Source organism: Ovis canadensis, chromosome 7 (assembly GCF_042477335.2).
Source record: "Ovis canadensis isolate MfBH-ARS-UI-01 breed Bighorn chromosome 7, ARS-UI_OviCan_v2, whole genome shotgun sequence".
Lineage (NCBI taxonomy): Eukaryota > Metazoa > Chordata > Mammalia > Artiodactyla > Bovidae > Ovis > Ovis canadensis.
The window spans coordinates 36,939,424-36,964,831 of NC_091251.1; the positions used below are offsets into that span (position 1 = coordinate 36,939,424).

General features: G+C 43.8%; 6 non-coding genes across 6 annotated transcripts; all 6 read left to right on the forward strand.

Moving 5' to 3' along the window:
* The first annotated feature begins 14,807 nt into the window (after positions 1–14,807).
* Positions 14,808–14,889, forward strand: TRNAL-UAG (transfer RNA leucine (anticodon UAG)). The gene has a single exon. It is a non-coding gene; the product is annotated as a tRNA-Leu (tRNA).
* A 1,544-nt stretch (positions 14,890–16,433) lies between these two features.
* TRNAL-AAG (transfer RNA leucine (anticodon AAG)) lies at positions 16,434–16,515 on the forward strand. Its single transcript has one exon. It is a non-coding gene; the product is annotated as a tRNA-Leu (tRNA).
* Positions 16,516–19,699: 3,184 nt separating this feature from the next.
* On the forward strand, positions 19,700–19,789 carry TRNAY-GUA (transfer RNA tyrosine (anticodon GUA)). The gene is given in 2 exon segments: positions 19,700–19,736; positions 19,754–19,789. It is a non-coding gene; the product is annotated as a tRNA-Tyr (tRNA).
* Positions 19,790–20,367: 578 nt separating this feature from the next.
* Positions 20,368–20,457, forward strand: TRNAY-GUA (transfer RNA tyrosine (anticodon GUA)). The gene is given in 2 exon segments: positions 20,368–20,404; positions 20,422–20,457. It is a non-coding gene; the product is annotated as a tRNA-Tyr (tRNA).
* A 2,670-nt stretch (positions 20,458–23,127) lies between these two features.
* Positions 23,128–23,218, forward strand: TRNAY-GUA (transfer RNA tyrosine (anticodon GUA)). Its single transcript is given in 2 exon segments — positions 23,128–23,164; positions 23,183–23,218. It is a non-coding gene; the product is annotated as a tRNA-Tyr (tRNA).
* Positions 23,219–24,925: 1,707 nt separating this feature from the next.
* Positions 24,926–25,015, forward strand: TRNAY-GUA (transfer RNA tyrosine (anticodon GUA)). The gene is given in 2 exon segments: positions 24,926–24,962; positions 24,980–25,015. It is a non-coding gene; the product is annotated as a tRNA-Tyr (tRNA).
* Positions 25,016–25,408: the final 393 nt, after the last annotated feature.

Below are 25,408 nucleotides of genomic sequence, written 5' to 3' on the forward strand. Positions count from 1 at the left end.
TTATTATTTCTTCAACTAGAATGATTTTTAATTTCTCCATACCTGTCAAACACTACTTATCCTGGAAAGATTATCTCAGTGTTCTAATTCACAATATCTTTGTTTTTTTACCAAGTAGATTTCATCTCATTTCCCCTCTGAAACCTATGAACCTCTTTCATCTTTGCTATTCCTTCGTCTTTACTCTCTCTCTCAGGATTTTGAACAGGACCCATGTAATGGAGGTGTTCCCTAGCACCCAGAAGTAAGCATCCAGAGTGCCATTACTCATTCAACTACACTCAGGCAGTTATGGAATTATCAGACTGTTCTCTCCTTCCTGAATTTCTTCATCTTATATGATATACTGTTGAAAGAATGCACCCTTTTATTTTTTTAAGCTTCCAGAATTACTTCTAAATTCTGTGTTCCTATCTATGTCTATGTCCACCTTTTGGAAATGCTACAAAAGATACAAAGAAAGAACTGAGTGAGATGGAAAAGAAAAAGGGAAGGAGATTCTACTACACTTAGTTATAAACAGCTTTATCTTGTTTTTAGAATTCAGAGTGTTAGTATACCATCCGTAGTTTTAGTACACTATCAGCAGTATGTGAACCAAGAACTTTCAGATGTACAAGCTGGATTTAGAAAAGGCAGAGGAACCATAAATCAAATTGCTAACATAAGCTGTATCACAGAAAAAGCAAGGGAATTCCAAAAAAAAAAAAAAACCACACACACACAAAACATGTACTTCTGCCTCATTGACTGCTCTAAAGCCTTTGACTGTGTAGAACACAACAAAATGTGGCATATTCTTAATGAGATGGGAATACCAGACCTGCCTTCTGAGAAACCTGTATGCAAGCCAAAATGCAACTGTTAGAACTGGACATGGAATAACAGACTGGTTCCAAACTGGGAAAGGAGTATGTCAAGGCTGTATATTGTCATCCTGTTTATTTAACTTATATGCAGAGTACATCAGGCGAAATGCTGGGCTGGATGAATCACAAGCTGTAATCAAGATTGCTGGGAGAAATATCAACAACCTCAGATATGCAGATGACACCACCCTAATGGCAGAAAGCGAAGAGGAAGTAAAGAGCCTCTTGAGAAATGTGAAAAAGGAGAGTGAAAAAGCTGGTTTAAAACTCAACATTCAAAAAATGAAGGTCATAGCATCTGATCCTATTACTTCAAGGCAGGTAGATGGGGAAAATGTGGAAACTGTCAGATTTCGTTTTCTTGGTCTCCAAAATCAATGTGGATGGTGACTGCAGCCATGAAATTAAAAGACATTTGCTTGGAAGAAGAGCTATGACAAACTTAGAAAGTGTATTAAAAAGCAGAGACACACTTTGCCAACAAAGGTCTGCACAGTGAAAGCTATGGTTTTTCCAGTAGTCATGTATGGATGTGAGAGTTGTACCATTAAGAAGGCTGACCGCCGAAGAATTGATGCTTTCAAACTGGTGCTAGGGAAGACTCTTGAGAGTCCTTTGGGCTGCAAGGAAATCAAACCAGTCAATCCTAAAGAAATGAAACCTGAATATTCATTGGAAGGGCTGGTGCTGAAGCTGAAACTCCAATATTTTGACACTCATTGGAAAAGACCCTGATGCTGGGAAAGATTGAGAGCAGGAAGAGAAGGAGGCAACAGAGGATGAAATGGTTGGATGGCAACACTGACTCAATGGATATGTACAAACTCAATGGATATTGTGCAAACTCAATGGATATTGTGCAAACTCAATGGATATGTGCAAACTCAATGGATATTGTGCAAACTCAGGGAGATAGTGAAGGACAGGGAAGCCTGGCGTGCTGCAGTTCATGGGGTCGCAAAGAGTCAGACAATACTTGGCGACTGAACAACAACAAGCAGTTTTATGCACTGTATTCTCAGCTCCTTGAGGAGAAGGTTGTATGAGTTTCCAAAATACCTAACAAAGTGACCAGCACACAGTGGTATTAATAAATACTTGAAATGGAGAGCAAACTACTACACAGATATGTTCAGAGTAAAGGATATTATTGCCCCCAGAAATCTGGAACCCAATAGATTCTTTTAGTTTCCTCTTCCCGAAATTGTTGGTAAAACAAGCACTGAACATCTCCAAGGGACTTCCAGCTTTCATCTAACTTAAATTCCAGGATACTAGTCTGAATTCAGGGGCCAATTCTCATTTTATATGGTCACTAAACGGTGTACCTAACACCAACAGAGATGAATACCGCCCCCCCCCCCCGGACCCAACACACACACAGCATCCTTACAGGAAAGAGGAGAAGTTACCTAAAAATAAACACATGGCTACCTATTGAGACTGAGAATATATAAGATATTGTTTATAACAAAAGACTGGGTGAAATCCGTTTAACGTGGCATGTGCATTTAGCCCTACTGGGGCAGATTTCCTTTGAAAAATGTCTGATCTTCTTTTTCAGGCTAATTCATAATTTCAGACCCTCAAGCAGACGCACTTTTCAGTGAGAGAAGCCCCACCTAAAAAACTCATTTGCCTAACAGGGCAACCTTTGTTTCCTACACATTTGTTCAGTGGAAAGTATGTCTTCCTGAAGGTCTGGCATCACACATTAGGACTGTGAAGGAAAGTCAGGCATTTCTCAAAGGAAATTTGCCCTAGTAGGGTTGAATACCGGAGAAGGCAATGGCACCCCACTCCAGTACTCTTGCCTGGAAAACCCCATGGATGGAGGAGCCTGGTGGGCTGCCATCTATGGGGTCGCACAGAGTCGGACACGACTGAAGTGACTTAGCAGCAGCAGCCGCAGGGTTGAATACATATGTCAGGAAAACAAGGAACACTTTCAATCTCATTTTATGGAGCTAGTATCATGCAGATACCAACAAAAGACAAAGACACTACAAGAAAGGAATATTACAGGCCACTACCAATGCAAAATGCTAGCAAATTGAATTTAACAGTATATTAGAAGGATCTTCAAAATGACCAGGTAGGATTTATCTCTGGGATGGAGAGATGATTCAACATATGCAAATCAATCAATGTGATAAACTATATTAACAGAAAAAGAAGAGAGCCACATGACCACCTCTGTGCTATGCTTAGTCGCTCAGTCATGTCCGACTCTTGCGACCCCATAGACTGTAGCCTGCGAGGCTCCTCTGTCCATGGGATTCTCCAGGCAAGAATACTGGAGTGGGGTGCCATTTCCTCCTCCAGTCCAACTCTTTAGGACACCATAGACTGTAGCCCTCCAGGCTACTCTGTTCATGGAATTTTCTGGGCAATAATACTGGAGTGGGTTGCCATTCCCTTCTCCATGACCATCTCTAGATGCAAAAAAAGCATTTGCCAAAATTCAACATCCATTCATGATAAAAAAAAAATTCTCTCACTAAAATAGGTATAGAAAGGACTTATCTCGACACAACAAAGGTCATATATGAAAATTCCACAGCTAACACCATAATAAACCTGAAATCTTTCCCTCAGAGATCTGATACGAGGCAAGGATGCCCACTCTCACCGCTTCTATTCAACATAGTACAGGAAGTCCTAGTCAGAGCAATTAGACAAGAAAAAGAAATAAAAAGCATCCAAATTGGAAAGAAGTAAAATCATCTCTGTTTAGAGATGACATGGTCATATATGCCAAAAATCCTAACTACTGAGCAACAACCAAAAAAACCTGTTAGAACTAATAAGTGAACTCAGTATAGTTTCAGGATATAAAGTCAACATGCAAAAATCAGTTGCATTGCTATACACAATAACTATGCAAATAGGAAATTAAGAAAACAATCCCATGCACAACAGCAATAACAACAACAAAATACTTAAGAATAAACTAAAGAGGTGAGAGCTTGAACTTTCTGACCTGTATCAAACTCAAGGACATCACTAGTCAAGTTCAAAACAACATCTGATAGCAAGTTCTAGCTACAAGCTTGTAGTTTCAAAGTGTCCCCCACCCATTTCACAACTGTGTTATCATTTCAAACCCCAATCAATCTTTATGAAATAAGCACCCTTACTTCTTCTAATTCTTGACAAACAACCTATGTAACCCCACGCTTTTTGCCTCTGTAAGCTTTCCTCGTTTTGTAATCCAGTGGGCACAATTCAAGCACTTCTTTGAATTTGTGCCTCCTGGGCTGCTGTCTTAACAAACCCTCAAAAAAGCATTTTTTTTGGTCTCAACCAGGTCTCTGTTCCTGGAATTCTTGGTTAATAAGGAATGAGAAACAAAGAAAAGATAAAGAGGGATCTTATTGTCGGATGATACAAATGTTTTAAACCTTGATTATAGTGATGGTTGTACAACTTGATAAATTTGCTAAAAGAGTCATTGAATTGTACACTTACAAGGATGAATTTAGGTATATAGACCATATCTCAATAAAGTTGTTTTTAAAAAGTATTGATGGGAATAATAGAAAGAAAATAGCTATCAGGAGACTTAATCTCCTTTGTTTCAGAAATTACATTTAACATAAGTGAAACAAATACTGTTGTTAAAAGCAAAAATTGCTAGATTGAGTAAAATTAGGTCTAACTCTATGCTGTTTATAGAAAACATATTTTAAATGTAAATACATATGTTAACAGAAATAATCAATAAACAACAGAAATAAAAAAGAGTTTGATCTGTGCCAAACCAAAGACTATAACCCAGGAGACACAGATTCAATAAGCTCTTGAACTGTGTTGCAGTGGCCTACAAAATGGGAGAAGCTTACATTGGCAAAAACTGCAAAGTTATGTAAGTTGTTTGTCAAGGTTTAGGATTAGATCTGGCAAAAAATAACGGTGTTTGTTTAACAAGGATTGCTGCTGCTACTGCTAAGTCACTTCAGTCGTGTCCGACTCTGTGCGACCCCATAGACGGCAGCCCACCAGGCTCCGCTGTCCCTGGGATTCTCTAGGCAAGAACACTGGAGTGGGTTGCCATTTCCTTCTCCAATGCATGAAAGTGAAAAGTGAAAGCGAAGTCGCTCAGTCGTATCTGACCCTCAGCAACCCCATGGACTGCAGCCTTCTAGGCTCCTCCATCCATGGGATTTTCCAGGCAAGAGTACTGGAGTGGGGTGCCATTGCCTTCTCCATCAGACACTACTGGCCAACCACAAATCTTTCAACTTTGTTCACAAAAAAAAAAAGGAAAAGGATCTTTTCTAAACAGAAATAACATATGTTTTATAGGAACATCCCAAGTTACTTAAACCAGACTTGTTAAAAGCCCTGTTTACTCTTCTCCCACTATTCCATCTTTTCTCCCATTCTCCTGTCCAAGAACTCCTCTATCCAAGATTAGACAGTAAATGGTGTTTTCCCCAGCTTCCCACATGCCTAATGTAGGAATCTCTCTTTTTTTTATCTTTGGCTCACATTTTAACCTTAGATACAACATTATTTCCCTCTTCCTATTTCCTCTTTTCATATTCCAGTTTTTGTCCAGTCATAGAAAACCTCCTCTTCTTTCTTTCTTGTTAAAAATAGTAAAGCTCTAATCACAGCTTCTAAGCAAAGTGTACAAAACATCACACATGCCAAATCCCACTCAGAATTCAAGTCATCCATGAAGGGAGCACAGCTGTAACCTAAGGAAGAGTTTGTTATCAGAACATAAGATCTCTGCGGGCAAGGATTTTGTCTATTTTGTTGGGCCTCCTGCCTGGAAAGTAGAAAATGGCAACCCACTCCAGTATTCTTGCCTGGAAAACTCCATGGACAGAGCAGTCTGGCAGGCTGCAGTCCACGGGGTCACAGAGAGTCAGACAGCACTGAGCACTGAGCACACACACAAGAGCGGGGCAGCCTACAGACTAAATACTTTTAAGTTCTACCAATTTTTTTACTTCTCACTGGGTTGGTAACCTAAAGTAAGTAAAAGTAACAGGAAGCTCCTCATATCTAAATTTTATCTCCCTTACATTCTATCTTTTTAGAGTCACTTTGAGTTTATTTCCTCTTTGTAAGAGACCAAGAAGGGCCATCTGTGTTCAACAGATAATGCCAGTTCGTTAACTCAAGTACTGTTTTAATCTGAAGAAGGAAAAACTCTTTGCTAAGACAAGTTTAAGCACCTATGAGTTATATGAACACTCTTAGATTCTCCTACTCATAAGAATATCTATTAATCATCCCTTTTCAAGGTTAGGAGTACACTTATACATACCTACATCAAGAAAATGCCATTATACATTACTCTCAGTAACATAATACATTAAATGCCATTATACATTAATGCCAACATTATACATAAAATGCCATTATACATTACTCTCAGTAACATTACTCTCAAGCTTTCAAAAATGCTTTGAAATACTTCAGAACGTCACAAATTTATCAAACCTACCTCTCAGGTATGTACTACTTATCAAACAGAATCTATACACCTGGCTTTTTTCTTATATCACAAATTCAATTATACCTAATGACATAACCAAGTTTGTCATTGAAAACTGTGACAAGTTTTCCATGAAAAGGCTTTTCATGTTTTTATACAAATGCACTTTTCACTTACCACCTATTTTGAAGTGAAGGTCATTCTACAGAGATTAAAAACAGAGCCAGACAGACACAGGCCTGACCTTTCCTAAATGACTACCAGTAATTGGCCCCATCTCTCAAAGTGAGACAAGTTCCTTAATATTAAATAGAAGTCTTCCAATGTTTCTCTCTCCTCTAAACCTCAGACCATGTTTTAATAGATCTTTTGTTCAAAAGGATGCAAAGCACATATTCCAACTAGTATTATGTCTCTAAACTTTAAGATCTTTAATTTTCAAGAAATCAATTTAAAGCCAATAAACATAATCTTGATATTTCAACATACTCCAAAAGAAACCTCTGAATCCGTTTTCACATAAGTTTACCATTACACTTACTAAGTCATAAAAGCTTTAAACTGGCAAACTATGCTTTAAATGTTACAAACCAATTAAATGTTTAATTATAAGAAGTTGAATGCTACACTTGACTGTTAAACTACTGGGTTCCAAAGTTAAATAAGTTATTATGAAGAGTACAGAAGGTGTGGTCAGAAGCTAGCTGAAGAAAAAGGAAAAAAACTTGAGAAACTCTGTATCATGACTAAACCATAATTCAGAGCAAAATGTTTGTCTGTTATTACCATTAAGGGTAAAATAAAACACTCTGAAAACTTGAAAAAAAGGGCATAAACAACCATATGTACTTGTTTCCTAGGTTGCTAGATGATATTAAAAACAATCTCAAAATAATCATAAAGTCTGATAAATGAAACTACAGTAGACAGAATACACTTTTGAAAGTTTTGTAATTTTAGCAAGAATTTGTGAAGACTTATATTTATAATACTGATTTGACTACTTGATCAAATCATTCTAAACGGTGGTGGTTTGGGGACAAACCAGAGAAAACGCTGAAAAGTGTAACTCAAGTCAAATATACACAAGGAGGTTAAATCACCTTAGAAATATTTCACTTTAAAAAAGATTTCAAAATGGCTAATCAGAGCTATTAGCATACTTAAGTTAGTTTAAAACACTGAAAGTCATTTTATTGTAAATCAATGTTTTGATGTAAAGAAGTATCACCACCTAAAACAAGAATAAAATAAAATGGATAGTGAACTCCGTATATCTTTTCTTCACCTGTGCTTGTGAGGTCAGCTGCTAGAAGCTGATGACAAGCTCAGCCATTCTATAAATTTTATGACAATTAAAGCAAAAACTATAAAAATCAACACTTCTCAATGTACAATATTTTACCTTGACTGTTAAGTTTGAGTACAGGACAGCAAAATGGATAGTAATCTAGATTACATTTCTGGGGTTTTCTCAATTTCCAGGAATCTTATCTCAAAACCCCAATTAATCAATCCTCCTAATTCGCAATTCTGATAGAATATATGATACATTCTAAAATAAAACTTTAAAGTTGCTAAAATAAATTCAGTATTTAGTTCCAATCCAAATTCTGAAATTAGCTCACTAAGGAAAAATTAAAAGAATCAGTTACAGTGTGAAAAACTTATTGAAAACCCATATTCCTCCGAATCCTCTTACTGCTCCCTGTAATTTTAAATCAAGTATTACTTGAAATTTTTGTAATTCGAAAAACTTGTAACTCTTAGAACTCTGAAACTGTCAGTTTTTTTTCAAGTAATTTCTTCTTAAAATCAGTGAACTATGAAAGTCATATTTCACAAAAAAGTAAAATACTATGAGTTTTATTTTAATAAATTAACTTTATTCATGCTATTAATATCTTATGAAGGACTATTGTAGAGTTAGAATCATATTATTTTATTACTTTCTACGTTAAATGTCAAAAAATATTTCTAAATAATTACACATAGTATACAAATATTCATATAATATAGACAAAATGTGTAACTAACACCAGTGAGTGTGTGTGTGTCTCTGTGTTAAGGGGGAACATTCACTCCCAGTATCATGTGTAGTAAATGTTTACCAATCCACCTACAAGTGCATGTTTGCGGTTCTTCCGTTACAGGCTGATTGCTGCTAGCAGATGCTATTTTGAGAACAGCTGGTGGTGTCTTTGAGTCCCATACTGTTAAAACAAGCAAACAACAACAACAACAAAATTCTAATTCTTAGATTCAGGAACATGTCTGAAACCATATCCACAATGGCCACCCAGCTCCATTTGGAATGCCTAAACCACAGTTACTCCATTTTGACTTAAAAATCAATTCTTTTCTTTAATGGTTAAAGCAGATGTACAACCCATGTTTGACAGGTCATAAGACAGACTGTTCTAGTTAGCATAAAGTTCAAGCCAAATTGTGTATAAGCTAGAATAATGTGCCTATACCTCAATATATGAAATTTTTTCCATCATACAGATATGTTAAAAGTAAAAAATGGAAAAGACATACTATGAAAATTAACAACAAAAAAAAAGCTGATGTAGCTACCTCAGTTCAGTTCAGTTCAGTTCAGTCGCTCAGTCGTGTCTGACTCTTTGAGAGCTCATGAATCGCAGCACGCCAGGCCTCCCTGTCCATCACCAACTCCCGGAGTTCACTCAGACTCACGTCCATCGAGTCAGTAATGCCATCCAGCCATCTCATCCTCTGTCGTCCCCTTCTCCTCCTGCCCTCAATCCCTCCCAGCATCAGAGTCTTTTCCAATGAGTCAACTCTTCGCATGAGGTGGCCAAAGTACTGGAGTTTCAGCTTTAGCATCACTCCTTCCAAAGAACACCCAGGGCTGATCTCCTTCAGAATGGACTGGTTGGATCTCCTTGCAGTCCAAGGGACTCTCAAGAGTCTTCTCCAACACCACAGTTCAAACACATCAATTCTTCGGTGCTCAGCCTTCTTCACAGTCCAACTCTCACATTCGTACATGACCACAGGAGAAACCATAGCCTTGACTAGACGGACCTTAGTCAGCAAAGTAATGTCTCTGCTTTTGAATATGCTATCTAGGTTGGTCATAACTTTTCTTCCAAGGAGTAAGCATCTTTTAATTTCATGGCTGTAGTCACCATCTGCAGTGATTTTGGAGCCCAAAAAAATAAAGTCTGACACTTTCCATTGTTTCCCCATCTATTTCCCATGAAGTGATGGGACCAGATGCCATGATCTTCATTTTCTGAATGTTGAGCTTTAAGTCAAAGATAATAGATTCTTTACGGTGAGAAATACTATATGAGATATTGAGGAATATTTTATTATTAAAGGGTCAATTCTATACAAAGCACAATATTCCTTTTGGTACATCCATAGAATGGACTATTATTTAGCACTAAGACCTATAGGCATGAGCTATCAAGTCATGAAAAGACACGGCAGAAATAGTATGAACTGAATGCCTATGTTTCCCCCAAATTCATATGTTGAAACACTAACCTCCAATGTAATGGTATTTGGAGACGGGTCTTTTGGGGGTACATAGGGTTAGATAACATCATGAAGATGGAGCCCTCATGCTGGGATTAGTGCCCTTCTTAAAAGAGATGCCAAAAAGCTAACTTTCTCTTTCTCTCTCTGTACCATGTGAGGACAAAATGCTTGACTGCAAGCCAGGAAGATAACTTGCATCAGAATCCAACCATCCTAGCACTCTAGACTTCTAGCCTCCATAACTGTGAGTAAATAAAATTCTGTTGTTCAAGTCACCCAATCTGTGGTATTCTGTATGGCAGCCTGAGCTAAGACAAAAAGCTCAAATGCATTTTACTAAGTGAAAGAAGTCCATCGGAAAGGCTGCATATTACATAATTCCAGCTACATAATGTTCTGAGAAAAAGGCAAAACTATGGACACGACAAAATGATCATTGGTTGCTAAGGGTTGTGGGGAGAGAGGGATGAATAGTTAGAGCACAGAAGACTTTTAGGGCAGTGAAACTGTTCTATTTGATACGGTGGATATACGCCATACATTTGTCAGAAACCATAGAACTTATAACACCAAGAGTGATCCCTAATGTAGAGTTTGGGGGAGAAAGGCTCCATGCAAATGTATATGGTTGAGTCCCTTCACTGTTCACCTGAAATTATCACAACATTGTTAACCTACTATACCCAATACAAAATAAAAAATTTAAAAAAAATAGGGTGACCCCAAATGTAAACCATGGCTGGGAGTGACAATGATGTATCAGTGTGATTCATTGCTTGTAACAAATGTACCATTCGACACCACCCTAGTGTAGAATGTTGATGGTGGAGAAGGCTGTGCATGTGTAGGGGCAAGAGGTATAGGGGAACTCTATGCACTTATTCACTTTTGCTGTAGACTTAAAACTTCCCTAAAAATGAATTCTGTTTAAGCTCTCCCACAATAGTCTTATAACACATAGTCAGAGGTAAGAAACAAAAGTAGACAGAACTGAGAGAAGAAATAGAAATAAAAAAAACACAATCATGACTGGATATTTGAACAAATCTCTCTCAGTAAGTGTTAAACAAGTAGACAAAATATTCAGTGAGATCATTGAAAATTTCATGAACACAGTAACCAATATGTGGTATTGAGAGGTAACTGGATAGATTCCTAAAAAACAAATTTTAAATAAAGTTTACTATGCATATGTCAACTAAAAATTGCCACTTGCCCTCTGCCTCTACAAGGATTAAGTCACTAGCTGCTGCAGTCACTGACCTTCAACACATCCTGAAAGGAGCTCAGGGTGGGGATCAGGAATGAGGCACTCTGTGCTCTAGGAAAAACTGGTAGAACAGGGTATCCAGGTAGTTATTTTCAGGAGAAGATTTTATGAGCTCAAATTCTTGGATCTTCTCACATCTGGAAAAGCACTAAAATCATTAACAGAAACATTTTCTCCTTGTGATTAGCAGTAGGCCTCTGCCAAAATGTGTGCTTGGCTGAACATATCCCCCTTCACTCAAATCATATAGAATACTGACTTCCCCTATCCCCTGGTGAAGGGAATGGCAACCCACTCCAGTATTCTTGCCTGGAGAATCCCATGGGCAGAGAAGACTGGCGGGTTATAGTCCATGGGATCACAAAGAGTCAGACACAGCTGAGCGACGCTGCACACTTCACACTTCCCTCCGTCTTCAGAGCAGAGAGCTCCTCAGAGCTCTCTGAGACACTGTCTCCTGAGCTATAGTCTCCCTAGATAAAACTTAACTCACAACTCCCACGTTGTACATTTTGTCAGTCCACACAAACTTCAATCACTCTGCTGACAGAATGGAGGAGTATAGGTTTCGTGTCCTGGCAGACATTCTTAGGTCTGTATGATTCAAAGGAGAATACAGGTATTTTGCACATCACTGGCAAGTGTGTGCACGCCACCTTGTTGAAGCCTGTGAAACTGGCATAATAAAAAGCACATTTGGACTTAGAAGATCAAGGTAGTTGAGATTCCCTGCTCTTGCACCAAGAACCTGCAGGTTCATTGTTCATGGACTTCAGACCTTCTAGATTTCAAATCTCTGAGGTTCTTCCACAGATGAGAAAGACCCCTGGTACTGCGTTTCCAGGATGATCTCATTTGACTAATTTGAACATGTGAAGAGCTGTCCATGTGGCCCAAGAGAGGGTAACGGTGCAAGCATTTCTCCTAGTTTCGCCTGCATACTCACCTGTTATGCCCAGCAAAACAAACACACTTGCCCAGAGACCTCAGAAGATAGCACAATTTGGTTCCATTTTTGTGTAGTTCATCTGAGATCACCAGCGTTTCTAGTCCTGGGCATCCTTGGGTTCACAGTCTATTCATGTCTTAAGGGTCATAATGTGGTCAGTACTGTTCCTTAGTATTGGAAAGAACTTCTCCTTGTCCCTAACAGTTGTCTTTACTATTTTGCCAAGGTTTTCTGCTTTTCCCTCTCGTTTATATCTAAGACTTCTCATTTTTTCCCCCACTGCCACCACACTGAGCACACATCTCTTCCCTGCACATTGCTTTCAAGACATCTCCAGATCTTTATATCTAAGGCTTCTCATTTTTTCCCCCACTGCCACCACAGTGAGCACTATCTCTTCCCTGCACACTGCTTTCAAGACATCTGCAGATCTTTAACTTCTTTAGTTCACCTTCCTCATTTCTGCTAGAATTCAAAAATTCTACAAAACTGATCTCTGCTGCAATCAATGGTTCTCAAAGCATGGTCCCTGGATCAGTAGCATTTGCATCACCTAAAAACCTGTTAGAAATATAAATTCTTAGGCCCTTGGTCTTCTAAATCAGCAATTCCAAGAGCTGAGTCCAACGATTTGTCTTTTTAATAAGCTCTCAGGTGACTATGATGCCTGCTGACATTTGAGAGTCAGTGCTCTGCCGCTGGAGAGATGCCCCTCTCCAGTGATGTCTCTCTCCACAGCAGCAGGGAGCTCTGGCCCCAATATGCCTACCTCTTTAACCCTTGAAAATGCATTGTGGTTCATTGACAGAGATCCCACAGAGGATCTGAGTTAGCAGTCTTGCTCCAATCCCTGCTCCCTTCACTTTTATGTTAAAACTTACTGGATTTCAAGAAGAGATCTCTGTCTCTATGCCCAAATTTCCCCTTTGTATAAGGACACTAGCCATTTTGGATTACTGTTCACATTAATAACTTCATTTTAACTTGGTTACTTCTGTAAATATCTTGTTTCCAAATAAGGTCACATATTGGGGCACTGGGGATTAGGACTTCTATATAACCTTTTGGAGGGACACAATTCCACCTAGAACAAAGACCACAGAATTTTACAGGAGGCTCTGGGAAAATCCCCTTTATATGTCCAGGGAACCCCCAACACCACCATAGGATTAATTTTCTCTTCTCCTGGGGGAAATTAAGAGACAGTGACAAGTGTCTGTTCTTAAGGAAGTAAGCCAGGTCTGGGTGCTTCTTCCCTAACATAGACTGTATATTTGCAAGAGAGAGGGGTGCACAGAACATGAACATATGCAATCTCCCTATTTAAAGCTCTTCGTGGAAATGTGCTCCCCAAATAGCTTTAATGTTATTAAATGGAGGGTGTGATCCGATGTCATCAAGGAGCCACAATTTCTACTTTCTTAGAAGGCAGAAAATTGGCCCAAATATCCCCCAGTCCCACCACCCAGCCTTTTGCTGCCACCTGTTCCCCGACCCCACCACCACCTCCAACAAGTCTAGGCAGTAGTTGTGAAATAATTCTGCTACAGCCACACTAGCGAAAGAGATAGCAGCATCTGGTCGTTCTGTAATTTCCAATTCGTTGTAAGGAAAAGAAGCAAGAGTTCCTTTCCGCATAGGGAACACGGAGACTCAAGTGTGTGGACTCTAAACAGATGCTCAAGCGTTTGGAAAACTGATGTGTGTGGCTACTCTTCTCTGTGTCAAGAGGAGTGACAGTGTAATGCTAACTTTCTCTCTTTCCGACTCAGTTCCCAGGCTCCTCTCCGTAGGCCTGCAGGCTCGGGGTTCTGGGTAGGATGAGGTGCGGGAGCACGCAGAGTACCAGCCTGGCCTCAGAATCATGCCTCAGTCCCTGGAGAAGGGCTTATCTGGCTTCTCCTTCCGCAGTCGCCAGTGGTAATAACCCGGGCATGGCTACAACTGCGCAGGGGAGACAGGACCTCTCTGGGAGACGCAGAAATATATGTTCCAAAGAAAGGGACTGAAGGCTCCCTGGAAGCAGGAACCGATCCAACCTAAAAGACAGCCTTCTCTTGCAACAGGCTGAGTTGGGAAGATTCTGCTTGGGCTGACAACTAGGCAGCGGGCATTGATTGGCGTCGGCTTTTTGGGCTCTAGGCCACTAAGAGCAAAAGGGAACTAGGATACAAGTTTTGTTTCGTTTTGGTTTTTGTTTATTTATGTATGTTAATCCTTTAACGCACGCCCTATCCATGCCTCCTGGAGACTCAAGACTGCTCTCCTAGCTTCAGAATAAAAAAGTATCGAACTCAAAATTTAGCAAAAAATTGAAGTCCAGGCACGCGGAGCTGACAGGGAAAGGCAGCTTTGCTCATTTTTACTCCACCACCATCAGTATCCCCAAGCGATATGGATACTAATCACTTTTTGTCCAATCAACAAGTAGTTTTTGAGCGCTTACTGGACGCAAAGCAGAAGCTGATGTGACCCACCTTCGGGAAGCTGCTTCATTCCACACCCTAAGAGCTGCGCTTCCGGAGCGATACTTGGCTTTGAAGTTATTTCCCTTTTAGTTCCTCGAGTGAGAAAAGCTATTTGGGTTGGGTGGATACAGGTTCGAGTTCTAGTAGAGCAGAGAAGAACTTTCTTAGTGTCCTCTGGTGATATCTAGAATCAAGGTTTGGGATCACAGAGTAGAGGACAACGCTGAAAAACAAGGCAGAAAGGTATAACTAGCAAGTGTAGGGAAATACTAGGTGTGGGTAAGGTAGCGTGGCCGAGCGGTCTAAGGCGCTGGATTTAGGCTCCAGTCTCTCTGGAGGCGTGGGTTCGAATCCCACCGCTGCCAAGGTTTTGTTTCTTGATCGCGTCCTCACTACAGGACCCGGATAAGGACTTGCCAAAGGGATAGCATTTAAGCTGGGGCTTTTTCAAGTTGAGAGAAGAGAGCTGGAGAGCCTTGAAAGTGCACGTGCCCCACAGCGGGCTGCCCCAGGGAGGGGAGCAGGGAGTGAAGTCAGATGGTCTCATCATTTGCTGTTAAGCCAGCAAACTTCGGGCAGTTGCAGAATGTCCCCGTGCACACTTTCTGCGGCTGACTGCCTCCGGGATCCCTACTGTTTCCTACAAGATGATCTCTATTTATCTGCTGCTCTCCTCACTTAAACGGCACCCCCTCCCTCACTCACCCTTTCTCTTTCCTTCCCTTCCAGGCAAGGGTGATAAAGTCAGGCCAGTAAAGAAGATGGGTTAAGCTGGAAGAGAATCATCGAGGGAGGCAATTGCTCCTCAGTTTACCATCTGTGCCACCAGGGAAGCCCCATCAGCTCAGGGAAGTGATTTAATTCCTAGGCTTGAGTCAGCCAAGGAAGAGTACTCTGACCCTACTTAGCACATAGTGTCCTAGGATGAGTTCAAAGTCAGAATTTGAGCTCTTTAAGGAACACTCACTTTCTGACCCTAGAGGGCAGTGCCTTTTCTGCCCAATGTGCACCACCTTCGGTTCCCAAAGGGTGCATTGGGTATGGTTTGGCACCTACTGCACTCAGATTTGAATCCAGGCATCTTCTCTCCCTTAAGCCCTTGAGGAGTCATTGGTTCATTTTAGTAGGTGGTGATGGTCCTGACTGGACTCATCTGACTTGTCACTAGTCAGCTTCTGAAAGTGAAGTGAAAGTGCTAGTTGCTCAGTCCTGTCTATTTGAGACCCCATGGTCTGGAGCCCACCAGGCTCCTCTGTCCCTGGAATTCTCCAGACAAGTGATAGTTTGGACAATTCCATATGAAATTTCCACATGAATCAATCAGCTGATTGTTTTCTAGAGAAAAAAATATAAGAAGCTTCTTTTCTAAAGAAATAATTCAGCAGAGCCACATGTGTGCATTCTTTGATGTCTCAGCTGGTGGAAATAGGGGGAGTTATAGAATTCTGTTGACATCTTTGGGTTGTTGGTTAGATTGCAAATAGGCGCTGGAGCATTTGCAAATGCTCTAAAAACGCCATTGGATGTCATGTTCGTTTGAAGTTAGGATTTTCGTAGTTTTAATTAGCAACAGCCTTCCTTTATCTTTGTAAGAGATTTATGGCAGACTGAGGAAGCCGCAAGGAATAAAACATAGCAACACTGCAGAAGGCCCACAGCCTAGTGTGTGGTACAGATTTAATTCATTCATTACTCATTTATTCATTCACTAAATTCTTCCCCTTCCTGGGTGGAAGATGAAAAATTCAGAGTCAACGAGGCGAGTAAACTTTTGCGATAAGTGCCCTGTGCCCTGAACCCCTTGCTCTTGACGTTTGAAGTTAGGACTTCAAGAACGCTTTGTATAAAGCAAAATTGAGATGTAAAGAAAGTATTATCAGAAAGAGTAGTGAATATGCGCCCAGCACCCGGTAGCGTGGCCGAGCGGTCTAAGGCGCTGGATTAAGGCTCCAGTCTCTTCGGGGGCGTGGGTTCGAATCCCACCGCTGCCATGGAAGGTTTTTGCCAGTTGCAGAAGACTGAGATCTAAAATGAGACAGACACTGCACCTACTGGGTTAGAGGCGAGAAACGGAACTTGTGGGAGCGAGGGCCAGTTAAGACTAGTCAAACCCGTTTTCTGGCGAGAACGTTTTGCTAATTAGTAACGTTTTGATTAGTCTTCAAAAATTGATTTCACCAAGGGCATAGGGGTCATCAGAAACAAGTTTTAAAACCTTAAAACGGAAGCTTTAGGTTCAAACGCAACTCCGGAGGAGGAAGCTCTCACATTCGACAAGGGACTGATAAAAGGGCAGGGGAAAGGGGGATTGGTGTCCTCCCCCTTTTCCCCCCCACATTTTCACAGAGGGAAATTCACCGAGACTTCGCGGGCAGTGTAAAACCGAAATTCAAGAGGCAACTCTTTTGGCAAAAGCGCAGGTTGTAGCCGTTGGGTCCATACTGTCGTCAGAGTACAGCGGTGACTTTAGAGTCAGTTCCTCAGGTCCTGAGCTCTCCATTGGTCTGTTTGCTCTGGGACGCATCTACCTCCCCAAGCCCAAGCCCCGTTTCTGGTCTCCTGATGCAGACTCTGCATCTTTCTCTACCAGGAAGCGAGAAGAACAGGGAGGGTCTGAGGGAGACTGTCTGGAGTGTGACTCAACAAAAAGGCAATGTCCACCGGAGGAGGGAGGTGTTTAAATTCTTGTAGACTTGAATCAAGGATCCTGGACAACTAACTTGGAAAATTATCTCACTGCCCCTACAGCTTGCTTTCAAAAAGTCTGAAAATGTTTTAACCCATAATCTGAACGCCTGTTAGACATTTTCACCTCTTGAATTGTGAATACAGTGAACTTTGAATCTTTGCCCACATTTCAGGGGTCCAGGAGAGTGTATGGATGGAATTTGGTGTCCACTGCAATCCAGGTTGAATTAAAATGTTACACCTTTCTTACTGTCTTTGGAGAGACCCATTTTGCAGGAGAGAGCACCCTTAGGCAAAGGAGAGAACACCTTCAGGAGGTTCTGAAGGGACAAAGATGGTCCATGTCCTTAAAAGAAACATCAAGAGAAGTTTCCAGTTCCTGGCTGAATTCTCAGTCTAAAGGTCTGCATATGATTATTCCTCTTTTGCTTAGAAAACTCACATAACAAAATTGCAGTCTTTGTTTAACATAAACATTGCACCCCTGCACTCACCGAGCTGAACTAGAATGAAGAGAAACCCAGTAAAGTTCAAACGGTCTCAATTTAAATTCATGACAATGATCTCAAGTGCATCTGCATAATAATCTTACTATTTTTCTCAGTCGCTTCACTGTACCATTCTTAAAGGCTAATCTTTCCTTCCTTCTATAGTGTCTTTAAAATAGCAATACCTCAGTATCCATTCTCACTCTCAGCTTTCTATTTCACAAAGGAGACAGAAGCATTCACAGGAGAATGTCAGCATGCACGGTACTACAAGGTACCCATCCACAGGCATCTGAGGACTTTCACTCCTCCTGTTACTGTGGATGACCTAGCTAAGATGCTAGCTAAGACCATCCGCTCTAACTGCACCCTAGAAGCCATCCTTTATTGCTTACCCAAGAACATTCTTTCTAGTAGCTGTATACATGTAAATGGATATACATGGAAAAAATCAATTCATGAATTTTTCAATTAATACTTTTTTTCTGTTTGGAGGCAGTTTTATTTAAAAGAAAGCTGAGCACGATGTAAAGAAAGTTCTCATATATATGCTCTCACTGCTCCTCTTCCAATATTTTCCCTTCTAATGACAAATTGCATTGGTATAATACATTTTGTTACACTTGGTGAACCAATTGTACCATTTTGTTAATAATTAAATCCAGGCATCATCCTAGCAAAATTTCTTTGTTTGCCATTAAAGATTTCTTCAAACCTGGAGAGTAAAAGAGTCTTGCAATGAAAGTCCAAGAGAATCTGAGCATGCCTAATTATAAACACACCCTGGATAACTATCCTGAACTTTCGGAACTCTTCCTTTATTTTCCCACTGGCTTGTCTCAGCCTGCATTTTAGACAAATATCTGTTACCCTATACGCTGCTCTCCTTGCACCCAGAAAGTGTTAGTTTCATCTGTAAGAGCAATGAGTGCTGACACTTGGAGAATTAGGAACAAATACACTGCAAGTTCTGACATAGAGATATAGAAATAGAAATAGAGAAAGACAGAAAAAGAAAAAAAGAGAGAGAGAGAGACCAAAAGCAAGAGAAAGAGACATAGAAACAAGGAAGAAAACAGTGAACAAAAAAGTTACAGAGAAAAATCAGACCAAGAGGGCTAGACAGTCTGCGAGGCAGAAAGAAAAAGAGAAACAAATACAGCAGTTCAAGAAGGGGGAAAGTTTAAGAGAAAAGCACGAACTTAGGGATTAGAAAGGGATCAGAAACACATCTGGTAGTAGGAAGGTGGTGGGGAAAACAAAGAGGACTGAAGCAAGGGAACCGAAAGGTGCAGGGAGTGGGAGATAGACGCTGCAGAAACAGCTACTGACAAAAATTTCGGGTCTGTGGGCAGAAAAGAAGATCCAAGTCCCTAGACTGGCCTCAGCGAGCAGGGCAGAAGAGTATCGACGGGCGTGGTCGTCCCCGCAGAACCGAACGTCACTTTCTCCATCCCTTCCCAGGAAGAGTCATGAGCGAAGAAAGTCAGACTAGGTCTAGGGGAGCAGCGCAGTCCCGGTCTGGAGTGAGTGTTGAGGCGAGGTGAGCACAGAACCTGGGGCGGCAGTTGAGTGGGATGGGGAGAGGAGGTTAGAGGCAGTGATTCTCCTCAAAAGGTCTTCATCGACCCTGCAGGATGCTTTCTTCTGCTTTCCACTCCTCCGCAAGCTCGCCACCAATCAACCCACGCTTCCGTTTGGCTGACGCCCCCTTTACCCTCACCTCTTACAGAGTTTCGGACCTAGGATGGCCGGTATCCCACCACTCCGTGTAGAAAGGAGCAGGGGAGAGAAAATGAGTCAATGAGTGACTGTCCAGGCCCAGACATTCTGAAAATAGCCACCCTGGGTGCCTGACAATCAGGGAGCTGGCGTGTATATCTTTCTTTGACAAGAGGGCTTGCAACTAACCAGAGGCTTGATGTACCCAGGGTCAGCCAGTGTGTTGGCCTCTGTCCTTCCTGCAAAAAGGAAGGACCCGGCATGAGTCCATGTGCACCCTTCGATAGCTCAGCTGGTAGAGCGGAGGACTGTAGGTCTACTGCATGTGGTCATCCTTAGGTCGCTGGTTCAACTCCGGCTCGAAGGAAGTGCCTCACTTGCTTTTGCCTCATCATAAATGCCACCACCTCCTGGCACCTAGTGCCTCTGCCCTGCAAACTGGCCCTTGCCCGTGCACTACAAGAGCACCTTCATTCTCACTGGACAAAGCCAATAAAGCCCTTCCAGAGTCACTTGTCTCTTCCCCAAATCCAAGGACACATGCCCTTCATCCAAAAGCAACCTAAGTAGACTGCCCCGACTCCTTCAGCATCCCAAGTCCTGTAAGCTTTTATTCACGCACCTCTTCCTGGGGAGACAAGTGCCCCCTCTCCCACTACCACTTTGCTCAACAGGGACAGATTCCTGACAAACACGTGTCCGCACAGGAGCTGCCCACGGAAAGCCCTGGAGCCCAACAAGCACTTGGGTCATCTCATAGTTCATGGAAAACCAAGGCATTCTTCTTGAAAATCCTCCCACTCAGTTTCCTAGCGGGTGGGATGGAAGGAGGCGCTTAGAGGTGGTGTTCCTTTGAGGGGCAGTGAGGTTCCTGTTCCTTAGCCCCTTTCATTTTTGCAAAAACAAAGGACCCAGTGCTTGTCAGTGGAGGACATAGACATGTACCCTTCGATAGCTCAGCTGGTAGAGCGGAGGACTGTAGACTTGATAAATGTGGACATCCTTAGGTCGCTGGTCCGATTCCGGATTGAAGGAGGTGCACTGGTTACTTTTGCCTCATCATAAGGGCCACTAGTGAAATGTGTCCACTGACATATGCCCCCCCAGCCCCAAATACCCCTTTTCTCCTGCCTTAGGAGGCTGCCCCAACAAGGCACCCTGTTGACCCCCCCAAGCCCTTTAAACTTTTATTCACCCACCTCTCCCCAGGGACAGCAGCACCTGCTCTGCTAGTACCACTTACTCAACATGGATAGACCCAGCCACACAGTACCTGCCCGCCACAAGCCCTGGAGCCAGACAAGCACTGGGCCATGAAATGGGTCATGGACAGTGAAGGCATTCTTCTTGAAAATCCTCCCATTCAATTTCTCTCTCCTACTCGGCCTAGTCCTAGGGTGGTCCCTTGCTTCTCTCTTCTGTCTAGCCCAATGGCAATCTCTGTGTGTCCTTGTCCATTTCTCCAACTTTCTCTCTGACTCTCTCTCTTTCTCTTTCTCCCTCATTCTCACATTTGTTCTCTCTTTCTGTGTTTCTTTCGAATAATCCATAAATATATAGACATAGGGAGACTGAAAACCTCCATCACTATTCGTTTTATATACTGTGGGACAGGACTGCCACTCTGAGATTTACCAAGCCACTGCCAACTGTACACCTGCATTGAGAGCCACTGGCATTGGCAGCAGCAAAAGACACCAGGGCTCTCAGGATGGGGGAGAAGGCTTGAAGTCATAATGAAAACTTCAGAGGCCCGATTCACGTCTCCTGTCAGAGAACGAGGCTGAGGCCATGGGGAACCTTCAAATTCCTTGAAACTTCACAGCTTTTCTGGTTCCTATAGGAAGCTTTGAGTTCCTTCTGAAAGACTAATGATTGCTCCTACTCTGTACAATGGTGGGAAAAACACGTGCACAGACTCCCCTGCTGCTTCTGATGGAAGACATAGAAATAGAGATGGAGATAAAGACAGAGACAGAGAGAGACCAAGGGTGATTGACTGCAAGCGGAGGGGGAGATAAAGAGAGAGGAGCAGAGTTTGTGAGCAAAAGGAAAGATTTAGAGTTGAGGGAGCCCCGAGAGTAGGAAAAGTGGGGGTGGAGGGGAGGGCAGACAGTGGTGGCTGAAGGCAGCGAGCAGAAGGGGCCAGGGTTTGATGGCTGGATGTGTGGTCTGGAGGGATACACCAACTGTTCTCCTTACACAGATCAGTGGCCTGTGCTTTCTGACCAGCTGGCTTACTTAAGGGCTGGGCCCTAAGGCTACATGGGCTGGGCCTTCCTACCAACCTCCATCCATCCCCACTGAGCCAGGCTGAAGAGGCAGTGGTGGCTGGGGGAGGGTTGTCAAGGCTTGTGGGTGCAGAGAGGAAAGCCAAGGTGTGGCCCTTGCTCTTACCCCTCTGTGGGAAGGAAACTTCTGAAGGTGGGAGATATGTTTGGAAAGCATGGGAAAGAGAACTGTCATGGGAAAGAGTACAATGGTGATGGGCTTGTGACTCTCTGCTGTCCTGGGGCCCAGCTGCTGGCCTCCCCTGACCCCTAAGCCCACAAACTCCTTTTCAGTTCAGGTTCTGCCTCTGCATTCACACTGCGTTTCCCCACACATTTTCCTCTCCAGATGAGCTGCCCCAGGTCTTCCCGTGTCCCACTGCTGACTAAAAGGGGCTGAGCCCAGGGCTGTGGTGTCTCCATGGGGGTGGTGCCACTGCTGCCCCACCTTCAGCAGTGAAAGACCTTCAGGAGAAAGGTTTTATTGCTCTGTGGCCACAAAGAGTCCCCAGCCTCGAATGTGACCTTCTGCAGAGTCCAGAGGGCAGGGACCAAAAAGAGATGCTAAGGCTTTCGTTGGATATGCCCACAGACACCCCTACCTCCTCTTCCTCCCCCTCTCCATGGGAATTGGAGGTTCCCAGGTTTGGGGGAACTAACTTTGATGTTTGGGGGATGTAGCAGGGGCAGGGAGAGGGACTCTAATGACTTGGATACTCTAGGGTGAGCCCTAGTACGGTCAAATCCTCCTATCTGGAGCCTTACAGTGAGCAGTAGGGGACTTCCATGGACATGGCCCTCATCCTCACAGGAGCAGACCTGTGGGTCTTTGGATCAGGGGTGGTCACACAGGCATTGGAGGGCAGGTGGCTTGGGTGTGGCTTGCAACACCTCTGTTCTACCTGTGCTGCGTGGGTGTCCATGCACTGTTGGGGTGGCGAGCCCACACCAGATAGGATCTGAAAGGTTTCCAAGACTCCAAGTGAGGGCAAGAGGTCCAAGTCGGACAGCAGGGTGCTCTGGCTCCTCCCTTCGTCTCCCGCCCAGGAAGCCCACAGAATCTTGAGCTACTTCAGGGAGCAGTCGCCTCTGCTAAAGGAATCCGGGTCTGTGGGCAAAGGAGGGTCACTAAGGCCCCAGACTGGGCTAGCCCAATCAACATCTTTCTGCATCACTTCCCAGGAAGCCTCACTGCATGGAAAAGCAAGACTAGATCTAGGTGGGCACCGAGGCCCCTCTCTGGAGTGAGTAACAGGTAAAGGAGATAAGAACCAGGGATGGGGGTTGGGGATGAGACAGATGGAAAGGGGGAAGGAACACCCATGGAGGCCCATGCTCCTCTTTAAGAAGCAGTGAGGCTCCATTTTCTTGACCGCCTTCATTTCTGCAAAAGGAAAGCCCCAGTACTTGTCAGTGGAAGTACCTGGCCGTGCACCCTTCGATAGCTCAGCTGGTAGAGCGGAGGACTGTAGTATTTCATGAATATAGACATCCTTAGGTCGCTGGTTCGATTCCGGCTCGAAGGAAGTGCTTGGGTTTCTTTTTTTATCCATCACGAAGACCGCTAGCGCCCTCTACCTCTGCCCTGTATATTGGCCTTGGCCCTTTCACTTTCACAGGACAGAGCCCTTCTGAAGCCAATTACCTACCTCTCCTTCCTGAAATCCACGGACAAATGCCCCTCAGCCTAACAACATCCCTTTGCTCCTGCCTTAGCAGGCGAGTTAGCCACCCTCTCAACCTCCCAAACCTTTTAAACTTTTATCCATATATCTCTCCCCAGGGAAAGCTGCACTTGCTCTGCCGCTACCACTTACTCAACATGGGCAGATCCGTGACAGATAAGTGGCCACAGAGGAGCTACCCACCACAAGCCCTGGAGCCTGACAAGCACCCCTGCCATCACATGGGTCAGAGACAACCAAGGCGTTCTTCTTGAAAATCCTCCCATTCAATTTCCCTTTCCTACTTGGCCTGGTCCTAGAATGGTCCATAGCTTTTCTCTTCTGTCTAGCCCAACGACTGTCTCTGTCTCTCTGTCCATCTCTCTCTTTCCAACTTTCTCGTTCTCTAGCTCTCTCTCTTCCTCACTCTCCAGAGAGGGAGAGAAGGTTGCCAGGTCTGGGGGAGCTCGCTTTGATATTTGGGGATGTAACAGAATGAGAGTGTGACCACGGTTGGGAGGGGGACTCTGGTGACTTGGACACTCCGGGGTGAGCCTCGCCATGACCCCATCCTCCTGTCTGGGAACTTACAACGAGCAGTGGCAGACCTTCGAGAACATGGACCTCGTCCTTGCAGGTGAAAACCTGCGCGTATCTGGGTCAGGAGAGGCCACACTGGCACTGGAGGCCGCACTTGGGTGTGGCTTGCCATACTTCTGTGCGACATGAGCTGGGTGGGTGACCAAGCACTGTCGGGGTGGCAGGCTCACACCAGACGGGATCTTAAACATTTGTCCAAGACGCGGAGCAAAGGCAAGAGGTCCAAGCCTGACATTGGGGTGCTCTGGTCCTCCCTTCATCTCCTGTGCCTGTCCAGGAAGCCCTCAGAATCTGGAGCTACATAAGGGAGCAGCCGGCTCTTGCCAAAGAGATATGGGTCTGTGGGCAGAGAAGGGGAGCCAAGTCCCCAGACTGGCAGCAGCATAACCAGGCTTCTGGGTGCCTAAGGGTGTGGTCTCCCCGTCTAGCCCGACATCCGTTCCCCATCACTTCCCACGAAGCCTCACCGTGAGGAAAAGTGATCCCAGCTCGTGGTGGCAACAGGGTCAGGTCAGCACCAGAGGGCAGGTCTGGGTTTGGGTAAGAGCTGGGGGAGACGCTCAGACACTCCTCGAGGGCCCCTCAGCGGATCCTACCTGGGTGGTAGGGATCCTCTGCTTTCCTCCGCGAGCCGGCTCCCACCTCACCTACGCATCCATTTGGGTTTCAGTAACGCCCCTTTCTCCTCACCCTCTTTCCAGTTTTCTGGCCACAGAGGGCTGCTGTCCTGTTCTCTCTGAAGAAAGAGCCCAAGGGAGAGAAAATGAGTCAACAAGTGGCGGGCTGGGCTCAGATTCTGAAAATCGCTTCTCCAGGATGGCTGGCCACCACGGATCCCCGGCGTGTGCACGGCTCTTTGCCAACGGACTTCCAGCCAACCCAGAGTATGTTGTACCCGGAGCCTCTTAAAGCCTTTTGGCTTTTGCCATTTCTCCAAAAAGGAAAGACCCAGCATGGAAACGTGTGTGCCCTTCGATAGCTCAGCTGGTAGAGCGGAGGACTGTAGATACAAAGCATGTAGACATCCTTAGGTCGCTGGTTCGATTCCGGCTCGAAGGAAGTGCAGTTGGTGATTTTGCTCCGTCGTGAAGGCCGCCGCCACCCCCGGGAGCCCAACTGCGCAAATTTACCCTTGCAAAGCAGGTTAACATCTGAACTCTCACAGAACAGGGGCAGGAAAGCCCTTCTGGAGCCACTCTCACGGCGTCCCGTGAACTGGCGCCAAGGAATACATTTGCTTCTTCTCAAGTCCACGGCTTTCAGCGCAAAACAACAGCTCCTGGTCCCCCAACCATCGCTCCCCCTTAAGGGGACAGTACCCCAACCCTCGAGCCCTTTTGCTTGTGCATCTTCTGCCTAGCACAGCGCTGTCTTTGATACCCACATTTCTGAATTCGTTTGCTACAATAGTTTTTTAGGGCGGATGGATTCTTTAGGATTTTCTACATATAA